This window comes from Siphateles boraxobius, unplaced genomic scaffold (assembly GCF_051911475.1).
Source record: "Siphateles boraxobius isolate OS27281-9 unplaced genomic scaffold, OSU_SipBor_1 61, whole genome shotgun sequence".
Lineage (NCBI taxonomy): Eukaryota > Metazoa > Chordata > Actinopteri > Cypriniformes > Leuciscidae > Siphateles > Siphateles boraxobius.
This window is the reverse complement of record NW_027509188.1, coordinates 6,323,318-6,334,557: the sequence shown is the minus strand read 5'-3', so window position 1 is coordinate 6,334,557 and position 11,240 is coordinate 6,323,318.

The following is an 11,240-nucleotide window of genomic DNA, read 5'->3' as shown; positions in this document are numbered from 1 at the left end:
TTACCATGCCTAGCAAATTAAGGCATGACTACAGTCTTAGACATATACCCTCACACAACTGTATAGTGAGATCAGTATAGATGACAAAGAGGGGGAAAAAATAAATAAAAATAAGTTACTTCAATTAACAAACACCCTTAACTAAAAGCTAAGTTAAAAAGATAAGTTTTCAACTTAAATTTAAAAGTAATGAAAAACATCAATATTGTGAAAGAGTGACCCCACTCCCCATATAAAATAAATAAAATGATTTTGTAACGTAAAAATATGATGTATAGTCACTGCTCTATATTAAGTAATAAAAAATTGCTGTAATTTAAATCAAACTTGCATGACAGGACAGGCACTAAATAAAAGAACCAAATGTATTTTTCCTGGTATCACTGGGCCCCACAAACTCTTGGCATATCTTGTTTATGTTAAGGCTGTCCAGCCTGTCTTTGTGAACATTGCAGACTAACAGACTGTTAAGTCTGTCTTGGCCCATTGTAGCCCTTAGCCACGTCTTCAGTCTCCGCGATGCACTGAAGCTCCGCTCAGCTTCACACGAGGACACTGGCACCACCAACAAAATTCTGACAAGAACCTAAACTTGGTCAAACAACCCCCGTACCTCCACTGGCATTCCCCTGAGGACCTCTGCTGCCTCTCCACTGCTGCTACAGGGGCATTTCTGGCGAAAGAGGGCTAACTGTACTGAGAGAGAACCTCTATGCAACTCAGGGTACTCAACTATCGCATCAGTTAACACCCCGGTCAGAAGGACACTCTCTATATTTTGCAGAGTCTTTAGACTGTTTTGATTGAAACGGTCACCAAACTGAACCTCCACACAATCCAATACTTTAAAGAACTCTCCCCTGTAATGATCCACTGCTCTGCCAGCAAAGCGCCTTGAATTTGTTGTCTCAATAGAGTCAACTGTTTCAGTGGAGTTAACCAATGCTGTAGCTTTCTCATACAGTTCAAGATAGCTCTTGTCATTTCTCTTTCCCTGAAGAGAGGATCGGACACAATCTACTGCAGCCTTCATACCAGAGACAGTCTGGGTCTTCTTCTGCAGTGAAATGTTTAGGCACTCAAGCTCTCCAACAACAGCAGAAGCAAGTGTGAGGCCCAACACAGTCTTACCTTTGCTGAAGTGCTCAAATAAGCCACTGGCAGTTGAAGCTGTCCTCGATGTACTTTTTGCCATCTCCTCTAGGCTGCCAAGTACCCGCTCATACTGCCCTAGCACAGCTATTATAGCAGAATTGCGCACAGTCCACCTGGTTGGACATAGCGGTTTCAGTGTAGTGATGGGTACATTTTCAGAGGTAACTATGTTTTCAAACATTCTCTTAAATTTTCCTGACTGACTAAAAAGGATGCCTAACTGGTGGACCCAAGAAAGGCAGTCCCGGATCATTGGGGAGGCTGAGCAGCCAGCCTGTGTGATCAGACTGACACAGTGTGCGCCACAATGCACATAGAGGGCTAATGGCTGCTGCTCTCTCACTATTGCCTGTGCACCGCTGTACTTTCCTGCCATGTTTGAGGCACCGTCGTAACTCTGCCCACGTAAAGCAGACATGGGCAGATTGAGCCTCAACAGCACATCAATTACCATCTTGGCAATGCCCTGGCCTGTTGTCTCTGACAAACTGTATAATCCAATAAATTCCTCATGTGGAACAAGGTCATGGTCCACATAGCGCAGACAGACACTTTCCTGCTCAACACCAGAAATATCCTGGGTACCATCAACTACTACAGAAAACTGAACAAGGGCTGGAGACCTAATCTCACTTGCAATGCCTCGGATTATTGTATTCGCCATAATTTTCAGGATTTCATTCTGTCATTTAGAGCTTGTGTATGCAATGGTGCGATCTGTTAACCATTTCAATAAAATGGGATCATCCTCTTCTGCCCTAAGTTTCAGGAGCTGATACAGATTCCCACTTTCATCAGTATGGCCTCTTAAAGATTGTCCCTGCCTTGCCACATGCCGTACAGAGCTAACAATTCTCTTCAAGCAATGTCTTGCCACCTTCTGCTGTTTACCCCATGCACTGGACAACTGGGCACTGACTGGGTTTGACTGATATGCACTCACAGTCACATAATGTCGGTGGGCTTGGGAGGTCTGGTGTGCTGTACATTTTTCAATGGCTTTTTTCCAATTTCTAAAGCCTGTACTAATGAAAGCAGCGTCAGGTCTATGACCTAAAGAGCACTGATTTGAAACACCTTTGCTGCAGTAAAAACACAAGACCCCTCTCACTGATGGACTGTAATGTAGCCATGGAAAGTCTTGGTACCATTTCTCTTGAAATGCCAATGACTTGTTTAGAAGAATTTGTTTTTCAATACACTGGGGATGTGGTTGGTATGGCTTTGTGCATTCACTGAGATCTGAACTAAAAACTGTGCCCCTGTCCCCTGTGCTGGTGCTGGGAATATCATCTGCTTGTGCTGCTTTCTCTGGCTCTCTCCCTGGTTCTGACCCTTCCGCTACTCTCAGGGTCTCAGGACAGTCTGACTCCTGGAACAGAAGATGTGTTGCACACTCCTAATAACTACCTCATCCAAATCAATAGCAAGACTTCTAAATAAAGACTCTTTTTTGGTGAGCCAGTGGTGCTCATCTGCTGAACTGCCACACCTCCAAAATACATTAACAAAAGCTCAACAGCAACACACTTACCCGAGACTCTAAACCTGACTGTCCCTGGTCTCCCTGTCCCTCAGTACTTTCTGTATCCTTTGCCTGTGACACCGTGACATTAGTATTTCCATAAGCACCCAATCTTATAAAGATGTTTTGCCTGCCTTCATTTTCAACTTACTTTGCGTTTTGGTGCACTGAAAAATGATCTTATGTCCGTTTTTCTTTTCTCTGTCATTTTATCTGGCCAAAAACACACAGCAATTGTTGTTTAAATAAGTTAGGTTCATAGGTTCACTACGCTGTAATATAATAATGATTCAATTATCTTGCGTCCTTCACAGATATTCAACTGCAGCAAGCCCACTGATTTGACACTTAACATTAGGGGTGTGCGATATTGACAAAAAATTATCTGTCTCTATTTTCTGTGATTTTATCGATAACAGTAATTAAAAACAAAAACGTTTTTGATATTCTTCAGATTCTGTGTGGCGGTCAGTTCACAGTGACAGAATTTTTTTTTCTAAATCGTTTCAATTGATTTTTACCTTTTATGGGCATTTTTACTTTCATAAATTTATTTTTAAACCTAATTATATGCATGCATGATCTTTTGTGTAAATTTCATAAATGTAATCAAATAAAATTATGAGAAGACACAGAAGGGCCGTGACCAATCAAATTAAATAAGTATCAACAAAATATTTGCAATGGAGAGGAAACACAGAAGCTGCATTTAAAGTAGCATTTAGATGTTTTTACACTGTTTTTACATTTGTTATAAAAAATAAAATGTTGAATATTTATATTTGAAATGATTTAAAACATGAAGATACTTTAAATGTGAAATTAAAACCGCCAGTAGGACATTTCAAAAACCCAAGTTCTCTGTATAAAATACAGACCAGCTGATTCAATCAGACGAGCTTACAAATTAAAATGGGATTCAGGAAAAATAAAATATTTAGGTGTTTATCTGACTAGAGAACTAAATACATTATATGAGGCTAATTATAATAAGATTAATGAAGATATACAAAAAGATTTGACAAAATGGGCAACACTAGTAATGGATTTAAGTTCAAGGATAGAGGTGATAAAAATGAATGTGTTGCCTAGATTGCTGTACTTATTCATTTCGCTGCCAATTTGTATACCAAAAACTCAATTTGATAAATGGGACAAACAAGTGAGTAGATTTATTTGGAAGGGGGAAAGACCAAGAGTTAAGCTTAAAACTCTACAACTAGAGAAAAAAAGAGGAAGACTTGCTCTTCCTAATCTTAAAGAATATTTCCTAGCTGCCCAGTTAAGATATATAATCTATTGGTGCTCGTCAGAATATTATTCCAAATGGAAACACATTGAGCTTAACTACGGAACATGCCAACCACAAACGAGGTTGGGTGAGAAAACATCTAACCAACCTATAGAACCAAATCCTATAGTAGACACAACAATTAAGATTTGGTGGGACATAATGAATAAATACAAATTGGAGGGGGATTGTAAATTGTTGATCTGGCCATTGTACTCTACAAAATTCAGAAGTGGACAGATGGATAGCACATTTAAAAGATGGACAGACAAGGGAATCACCGCAGTGTGTACATTAACAGAGGGTAAAAAGTTCAAATCTTTTGAGAACTTGAAGATGGAATTTGACCTGGAAAACTCTGATTTATTTAGGTATTTCCAACTAAGACATTTTTATAACACAGACATAGAAAATCACCTCTCTCAAGAGGGCAGTGATTTAATAGATATGATCGCGGGGGCATACAGACATTTACCCTCGAAAACAGTATCCAGGGTGTACAAATGTTTACAAAATTGCAATAGGTTTGATTCACTGTATATAAAACAGAAATGGGAAGTAGAACTGCAGCTTAAATTGTCAGAGGATGATTGGCATTCGATCTGTCTTTTTCAACAAACTTCTACTAACTCCAGACAATGGAGAGAATTTGGCTGGAAGAACTTGGTGAGATACTTCATTACCCCCCTCATCAAAAGCAAACAGTTAAAAAAAAAAAAACAGTGTTGGAGACTTTGCGGGGATGTCAATGTCAATCATTCTCATATATTTTGGTCACGTATAAAAATTTGCCCCTACTGGGAATCTATTGTAACAGAAATGGAAAAAATTTTGGGTTACAAAATACAGAATGACCCACAGTCTCTGTATTTAGGCCTGTTAACTAAAGACGCGTTTAAAGGGGAAGACATTTATCTACTCAAAGTGATGCTGATATCGAGTAAGAAAGGTATAACGAGGAATTGGTTGAAAAGTGAACCTTTGAGTCTGGACCAATGGAGGAATATAATGGAGGAAATATGTGCAATGGAAAAAATGACCCACGACCTGAGATTGGAAGCACATAAATGTAAAATACGATGGTGGAAATGGACTTGTTATGTAACGCGCTCAAAGGTATGAAACAAATGGAAGACCTGTATTTGTAGCACCCTACTAGTTGTTTTTTCTTTTTTTTTTTGTTTTCTTTTGTTTTTGTTGTTGCTGTATTTTTTTTTTGTTTGTATTAAAAAAAAAGAATAAAAAAAAAAAAAAAAAAAAACGCCAGTAGGAGGCAGTAAGTCACTGTTAATGAGTGAGTCATTGAAATTCATTCAACTGATTGTTCAAAAAGCTGATTCATTCAGTAAGGAAACACCTTGGTGTGTTTCTCACAGACGCAATTACAGTGCTGTGGCTTAGTTTTCAACTATTTTCGTTGGTAAAATGGAGCTAAAACAGGCAATATGGTGTCTAAAATGTACATCACTTAGGCTAATATTAACTTCATGTTTATTAAACTTGTATAAAATCACATTTGTTATCATGCTGATATCTGGAGAAAAACTGCACTCTTCGTGTGATATTAGATTAGATTAACTATATTAGATTAGATTAACTATATTAAATGATATAAACCGACTAAATCACAGTGAAAGCGTTAAAATCTAACGTTAATGCGCACCCGGACTAGTCTAATCTACAAGACTAACGTTACATCACGTAGTGTATGCGTAAGTTACACGAGTGTGATTGAGTGTGGGGATATACTCTACTGTATTAAACAAGCTAGGTAAACGCATAGACTGTATTAAACAAGGGTAACGTTATAATCGCTAACATAGCAGACTGCATCAGTGACAAAAAAGTACAATGGTACACAAATACACAATCATATTTTGTGTTTTGACATGATTTATTAATGACTCAGCATAATCTATATTAAAGAGAAAATAATCACTTCATCCGATGTTTAAAGTGAATAAAATAACATTGACTTACAGGAGTTCCACAACTACTCAAAAACTGTGTTCTTCTCGCCCGCCACCGGAATGTGTGTGTGTGTCGGTGGTGAGGTAAAAGGGGCGGAGGCAGTGGACAAAATCACTGTGAGGCAAGGGAGGGGGGACTCAAAATGTTTAAAAGGTTTTTTTGTTGTTGCACCGTTTGCATTTGTATTATTTCTTAAACAATTATTTTAAGAATATATCATTATATTATTTACAATACACATATTTTAATGATATTTTAAGGGGGGGACAACCCTCAGATGGGGGGGTCCTGACCCCCCTGACCCCCCCGCGATTTCCGCCTATGCACTCAGCCATGGAACTGAAACAAGAAAACATTCTTACTACACCAAAATTTTTTGCTTATTTTCTTCATTTTGTTGCTTTTTGTTAGTTTTGTTGCTTATTATGTTATTTATATTTACTTTCTTGCTTATTTTGTTGGTTTTTGTTCATTTTTTGCTTTTTATTCATTATATTGCGGAAGATTATTTTTCATTTCATGTCAAGTGTACAGTTGTACAGTTTTATTTGTTGCATCGTGAAATAAATATTTCTATGTTCTGTATCACTGTGTTGTGTTTGTTTCCTTTTTCTGTTTAGAAGATAACTGAGCTTTTAAATCTCCTTTATAAATGCTTTATAAGGCATAAATATTCCTCACTTTAGATGAGCTCACAAAAATAGTGAACTGACCACTACTAAATGCTTTATAACTACCTGAATTAACCATGAATTACAGTAGAAAAACATGTTAATAAAGCATTTAATAACACAAAGTAACATCACTGTATGTCTGAATAATAAGATGTATGTATGCACATTTAAATAGTTTATTAATAATTTACTCACACTTTCTAAGTGATCTTATGAACCACTGACAACTCCTAAATAACTGGTTTGTAAATAATGAAATAATTTAGAAATGATAAATTGATCGTTAATAAAGTATGAAAATACAATTATTAAACACATTATACTGTAGATATGCTTATAAATCAAGAATCAAGCATTTATAGCTGTATTGAAGAATTAACTGTTTACTAATGCTTAACTAATGATTAATAGCACGCAGTTATTACAAAATGTTACCCAATTTGGATACAAAACTTTATTTTTATACCAGTTTTAAAAATGAGGACATAACCAAACTTTATTTTTTGTAGATTTTGTCAGGTTTTTCTCACTTCTGGGTATATATTTGTGTGTGTGTGTGTGTGTGTGTGTGTGTGTGTGTGTGTGTGTGTGTGTGTGTGTGTCACAGGCTATGTGAACACAAAAAAATTTAGTGAAACGATTTGAACAGGCTAAATGGTCTTTATTGACAAAAATAGTCTTTGATTATTAATCCCGAAACACTGTCCTGCAGCAACTAGTGATTGCACAGCACTACATGGTATTACAAGTAATTTCCCCTAACCTGTGCCCACTTATTGTATTTTATAATATTTGTATTTTGTCGTAAACGTTTTATAAAAGCAATAAAGTACTCAATGCTAGTGCTGCATCTTGAATAAGTCCGCTTCACGCCGTCCCTTCAAACGTGACTCAAAATACAGCACAGCTGCTTGTACGTTATTGCTTACTTAAACACTGTTAATCTGTTTTAAAATTAAAACATAAGGAATAGTAGAGGGCTGACTAAGCTGAAAGATTGAAAGCATAGCTTTACCTTCACTTCGTGTTGTTTGGTCATCCTGGCTTGTAACAGGTGCTTCGTCATTTTGAGAGACCAATGTTAGTGTCACCTCGCAGTCAACTAGAAGATGATAAGTGTTACTCAATCTAAAACAGCAGTAGCCTCTAGTGTTTAAAATGATGCAAAAAAAAATCACTATCAAAACATTATTACTCATGAGACTGTCCAAACGGAGTTGATGCGACAGCGGTGGCGGAGCTAGACTTTTAAAACAGGGGTGGCAAGGTATTATTTTGGGGGGTCAATATACAAAGTGTTCAATTACACTAAAAATTAATTATTTTCCACAAAATGTATATTAAAAAAAGAAAAAGGGAGAGAGGCAAATTAAAAGGCCGGACAAGGATCACTATTGGAGGGAGAGCAAGACAGTTTGAAGACGGTGAGAGTGTGTGCGCACGCGACCGGCTCTCTCTCTCTATGCTCGTTCTTTCAGTAACATGCACCCTGTCACAAGCGCAGCAGTCAGTCATCTATAAAGTGTTTATACATTTATAAATAAATCAGGGAGTCAGGGAGCCGACTACCGCGCGAAATGTAAAAGGCTGAATAACATGGCCTGGCCATATTACGGAATCTATCTGGTCCTCCATTTATCTTCATGAATCAAGTAATGCTAGAAGAGTAGCGAATTATCAATCTGGTAGCTAGTAACGTTAAACACTAATATGCTAGTTTACGATGGTAATAATAAATAATCTTTCAGGATAACTATTCTAATGTCTGCAGGCTGATAGTCATGTTTGTTTATTTATTTTTCTGGTGAAAGTGTCTTGCCTCAGGCTATAATGCAAATCGATTTTCAAATATGCAGATTCATCTATGGTAGCTTGATATTATAATATTGACGATATATGGCTATCACCCAACACAACAATTGAATTGAATTAGCATATCCATTATGTAAAACAGTAGCCAATTATATTCATATGACATGCTGAAATATATGCCAATGTACCTGGGATGAAGACATATCACACGCAACGCTGGCAGTCTGCCCGCGAGAACTCAAGACAGTATCGGCTTGTCAACAAATGCACACGTGTATCGCGTGGTGTAACTATGACAGATTTTACGACAGTAGTAGAAGACAATACTGTTTCCCAACTGTAGGGGGACCCGAGAGCAAAAACCACAAAAACGACATAGTGTTGCTTTAAGCATCTTCACGAAGGCGTGACAGTCAGTCAGTTTCACGAGACTAGTAATGCTCATTTAAGTATTAATGCTAAGCACTACAGTGCAACGTCTCCCTTACTTCCCGTTAAAACCAATAATAACCAACTGCAGAACCATACGTCATAGCAGTGTGAGGACGACAGCGCCAGCCTAACAGTCTGATGCCGGAAGTGGGCGGAGATAACATACTTAACGTTATACGCTTATACAAAACGGCTCTAAATATTTTGTAAGTTAATATTCAACAATACTACTGATCTTTTTTACATGTTTGTCTGTAAATTGTTTTTCTTTTTTCCCTTTTCTTTTGAAGTTGACCCAAATAAAACGTAACTAACTAACTTAAATCTGTCATTGACACCATTATATGAGAACTGAACTGAGCTGGATGATGACATCACTGTTTTCTCCAGAATGGCTATATAGATTAATTAACTGAATTAATAACTTTTTTACAACATAAATGAATCAACACTGAACTGACTTAAGCTGTATTATGACACTATTTTGTTTTATATCTGCAGAGACAAACTTTGTTGCACTATTTTCCTATTATCCCTGTAAAGCTGCTTTGAAACAATCTGTATTGTAAAAAGTGCAATAATAAATGTGACTAAGTGAGAATTGTGACGAAGGCACTTGATCACGTATTGTTATTTTACAGTTGGATTGTATCACTTTGTTAGGTTACATATTCATGATTTGTGATTTAATTAGTTGTTGGCGTTGTATTTTACAGCATTTGTTAAATTTTCTGACCATGAGAATTGCATTAATTGTATTTTATTTCACCTATAGAAGCACATAACGATTCGAAGAGGTTCAGCACTATCAACTTTGGAGCAATGCACAACATGCTGCAGAAATACTCACTGCCCTTTTTGTGATAGCAGTATTTTTAAACTGACAAGTTTGACTGACAAATTGAATAATCACATTAAAATCCACTTTAAAAAGGCTGTTGTTCATGGAGGTATGAACATATGGAGTTATTTTTTAATATACAGTGGCAATAGATATTACTTTACATTTATGCATTTGGCAGACGCTTTTATCCAAAGCGACTTACATTGCATTTCAAGGTAGGCCTAGTCCCTTTGGAATTAGATGGTTTTCTGCATGATTTAGCCATAAACAATTCATTTATCTTCATTAACGTCTAAAGGTTACACAAACAATGCACACTGAAACTTAAGCTCACAAAACACAAACAATTATATATATTTGTGTATTTGTATTTTGTTATAATAATATTTCATATCTATGAATGCATCCCATTAAACATTTAAACACACAACTGGGATAAGTTTGGGTAGGGTTGGAGTTACACTCTGAAGCACAGGAACTGAGTGTTTCCTTTTTCCCGTCATATTTCACATTTCATCATATAATTGTTGTGTATGGTCTATGAAAAAAGTAGTTGGTTGAGTATTAAAAATTACTTTCAATTAAATCAAACGTTCAAACGCTCAAGCTTTGTTTTCATTGTATTATTTTTGTTTTTGTTTTAAGCTTTGTTCAATTTACATTGTTAGTCATTTGACTCAACAGAACAAATAGATAAAGTATAATTTTAACTTTTAAAAACGATTAACATTTGTTAATAGTTACATTGTTTTAAACTTTAAAACGTTCCAAAACACGAAAGTAGCGCAATGCCTTGCCGCGCCCACTTCCGGCATCAGACTGTTAGGCTCGCGCTGCCGTCCTCACACTGCTATGACGTATGGTTCTGCGGTTCTGCAGGTAGACCTATCTCGTTTAAACAGTGCTTCGTTTGATTTAATACCAATAAAAGCCGTACATACCTGCAAAACGCTCTTCATCGATCCTGTGTGTGCTGCCGCGTTATGTTTTGGAGCCGTTTGGATTACGAAGGAGGAGCTGCGTGTCAGCGTAACCAATGAAAAGTGTAGCAGCAACAGCACACGCTGCACTCTTGTGCGTGCTGTGCAATGATGCATTTACGTCCGCTGGGAGATTTAGGAAATGTTCGTAAAAATCAAACAGTGTAATGTTTTCAGCGGGGGGGGGGCAACAGGGGTGGCAAGGACTTCGTCTGGGGTGGCAATTGCCACCCCAACTAGCCCTCTGGCTCCGCCACTGGGTATGAGACTGTGTATCTTCCCCCGCTGTGGGTAACGTCCGCCCGGATACTCCGCTCTTGGGTGGATAAATATTGGATGGATAAATATTAAGTCTGCTGTATAAAACAAATAAAGAACCAATGTAAAAGAATAGTTAGTACAATATGCTCAGACAGCGAGACGCTCTGTATATTTGTGCAGTGTGTGCATGTCAAAAAATCTATTCCGATTTGAAGCTTGTGACATATATAAACACGCGCATCAACCGCGCATTCATCAGTCGGATTCAATTCAGTTCGATTGAAACAAAATTTGT